This window comes from Lagenorhynchus albirostris, chromosome 16 (assembly GCF_949774975.1).
Source record: "Lagenorhynchus albirostris chromosome 16, mLagAlb1.1, whole genome shotgun sequence".
In the NCBI taxonomy this organism is placed as follows: domain Eukaryota; kingdom Metazoa; phylum Chordata; class Mammalia; order Artiodactyla; family Delphinidae; genus Lagenorhynchus; species Lagenorhynchus albirostris.
In genome coordinates this window covers 67,642,379-67,645,852 of record NC_083110.1, presented here as the reverse complement: position 1 = coordinate 67,645,852, position 3,474 = coordinate 67,642,379, and positions in this window count along the sequence as shown.

The following is a 3,474-nucleotide window of genomic DNA, read 5'->3' as shown; positions in this document are numbered from 1 at the left end:
CAGAGTTTATTTTCTCCTCCAACCGGCCAGGGTCTGTGGAGTGTGCTTCTTCCAGCTCACAAGCTTAGTTCATCCCCCAGGCAGGGTCCCTACAAAGGATGCACGTGGGTTTGTCGGTTGAGTGTGCGCTCCACAAAACATCCTTCACATCTTTTCTCTCGGCTCTGCCCTCACCTCCACACTTGCGCTCACGCCCTCAACATCCCCGCCTGCACTTTTACAGTAGCATCCGGTTTCTCAGCCCCGCCCTCAAACCCACCTTTCACTGGGCCGGAGAGCCATCTTATAAAACGCCAATCCGGTTGTGTCACTCACCCACTTAGAACTCATCAGCAGTGCCTCATTGGCTACAGGACAAAGTCCAGACCAAGTAGCGCGACACAGGAGGCCCTCCTAAGCTGGCTTCTTGTGACTTGCTTTCCCCTCTCCCCACCAGCTCTGTTCCCAACTCTCATCCCACTCCCCTGACGTCCATCCTAAACACCCACTTTAAGCTCCAGCCACAGGCCTGCCCGATGCCTTCATTTATTTACAACTGTGGTTCCCCTGCCAGAGAAAAGTCTTTTCCCACCTCTGGTGCCTGGAGAATTCCACCCTTTTCTCTCTTATTTATTTATTTATTTTTTTGCGGTACGCGGGCCTCTCACTGTTGTGGCCTCTCCCGTTGCGGAGCACAGGCTCCGGACGCGCAGGTTCAGCGGCCATGGCTCACGGGCCCTGCCGCTCCACGGCATGTGGGATCCTCCCAGACCGGGGCACGAACCCGTGTCCCCTGCATCGGCAGGCGGACTCTCAACCACTGCGCCACCAGGGAAGCCCCCACCCTCTTCTCTTTTAAAAGGCTCAACAGTCCCCCTGGGAGAAGTTTCTTCCCCTAGAGGTTGCAGTCTGCTTTCTACCCTGAAGACTCCTATGGCATTTTGAAGTTTATGACCTTAAGACCCTGGTGTGTTACTCTTGCGAACACTTTGGGGCTGAGCCTATGATTCTCTCATTTTGGGATTTCCAGCACATGGGACACAGTAGGTGCTCAATAATTGTTTTCTGAATGAAGTGAATGTGTATATGTCACCTTAGGGGCGTGTGAGCTAACAAGGATCTTGGAAGAGGGAAAAGGAAGGCAAGAGAGAGGTGAAGGCAGGCTTAGAGACCAGCAGTGTCGCCCTCGGGAGACGCTACACCCCCACATCTAGTCTGAGTCTATTCATATGTTATTCTTGACTCTCGTCTCTGGAGTTGAGTAAATGGAAGCAGCAGCAACAACAAATAAATAAATAAGGGAGCATTTGTCAATGGGCCCCTGGGAACTGGTTCTTTCAGAAACAGACTGCTCTTGCCTGTCAGTTCTCATCCTCCTGCCAGCTCTGGCTTCAGCCCGACCCCTCCCACTACCTCTTATACAGATGTCTGCTACAAGCCCATCTTGAGGGCGTTCACGTGCAGGAACAGTGGAGCTCGAGTTCAGGGTTTAGATCCCAGTACGTTCATTTTCTGGCCCAGTGATCTGATACTGGCCAGATGGGACCAATAAGGCCAATCGAATCAGATAATACACGTGAAGGTCTTTGCACAGTTCCTTGCATGTAGTAAGCATTCAATAAATGCAGCTATTATTTTCTTGGGCTGCCTTAGAGCAAGAAATTCAGCAACCACAAATGAATGCACATATGACAAGAGGAAATTATTAACGTACTTTATATAACATCCTGTTGGTTCTTGTCTGAGGCTGGCATTCTTCATTTGATTCCTCTGCTTGATAATGTGTACCCAAGGAAATAACAATCATTATACATCTGAATTAGTTTCTAGAAAAAAAAATCATACATTTTCTAAAAACAAACTCATTTTGTGGTTGGATTTGGGACTTGGTGATCACATTGAGGCCAACAGACCACAGCAGTCTCTGGGTCTCTGGGTCTCTTTCTAGGTAGTTTTTTCCAGCCTTTTCTCACAAAACCAGTTCTCTGATATGTTCTTCTATCTGTGAAACATTTACACTGGAGGTGGCACCAATCCCAGAAACGGACACACTTACACAGAGAGCTATCAAATTTTCCTGGATTTTGAGAAATCAGTGATTCCTCAATGATATTTGGATCAATTAGTGAATTCTTCATTTTACACACAAGCAGTGGCATACTGGAGCTGACTCACACTGGCTCACAAGAGCTGACTGTCCACATCTCTTCCCAGCCCTGCGTTCAATGACATCACATGGTAGCTTAAAATCCACCACGTGGGAATAGATCACAGAAGTTGGCAAATGCAGGGAATTCCCCAGTGGTCCAGTGGTTAGGACTCGCACTTTCATTACGGAGGGCCCAGGTTCGATCCCTGGTCAGGGAACTAAGATCCCACAAGCCGCGTGTTGCAGCCAAAATTTTTTTTCAATTTTTAAAAAGAAAAAGAAAAGAAGTTGGCAAGTGCTATAGATCAGGGCTTCTCCCTCACCCTTGAGAGCCAGCTACTAAACATTTACCAGCACACCATGCATCCAATGGAAATGTGAAACAGAGAGATCAAGTGACTCTCTCAAAGTCACACAGCACAGTAGTTTAGAAGAGCAATTGTTAAGAAGGACTTTTTAGAACACTTAAGACTTAAATTGGGCTTCTAAGATAGACGGATAGGATAGGACAGTATAGGATAGGATAGCATAGAATAGAAAGACAAAATAATGGCTCCCAAAGATGCCCATGCCCTAATCCCTCAGAACTTGTGAATACATTACTTTATATCGCAAAAGGGACTTTGCAGATGTGATTAAGGGTTTGGACCGTGAGATGCTAAGATTATTTTGGACTATTGGGTTTGCCCAATTTCTTGAAGACATGAGTACTTAAAAGAAGAGAACTTTTCCTGGCTGGGTCAGAGATATGAGATAGAAGAAAAAGGAGAGATTCAAAGTTCGAAGGGAGTTCCCTGGTGGCCAGTGGTTAGGATTCTGGTCTTCACTGCCATGGCTCAGGTTCAATCCTTGGTGGGGGAACTAAGATCCCGAAAGCTGCAGGCAGTGGCCAAAAAAAAAAAAAATCCCCAGAGTGTGAGAGAGGCCAGATGTTTAAGATGGAGATATGGGTGGCCTCTAAAAGCTGAGAAATGGTCCTCAGCTGATAGCCAGCAAAAGAATGGGGATCAGCAAGGAATGTAGCCCAGCTGACACCTTGAGACCCTCTGAGACCCACGTCAGGTATCTGACCTACAGAACTACAAAGGAATAAATTTGTGTCGTTTAAGCCACTAAGTATGGTAAATTGTTATGGCAGCAACAGAAAACTAAGAGTGAGGCTAACATTTAGCTGCTAAAGGAAACATAGGGAAAGCATGGATGCAGTGGAAATGCCTAAGCAAAGGCTCGGAGGCAGGAGGGGCAAAGCATTTCAAGGAACCGAGAGTAAACTACTTGTCTGCATGGAGGCTTCCAGTGGAATCAGAGTGGGAAGTAACTTTGGGAGGGCAGGTCAGGGGCTCTGT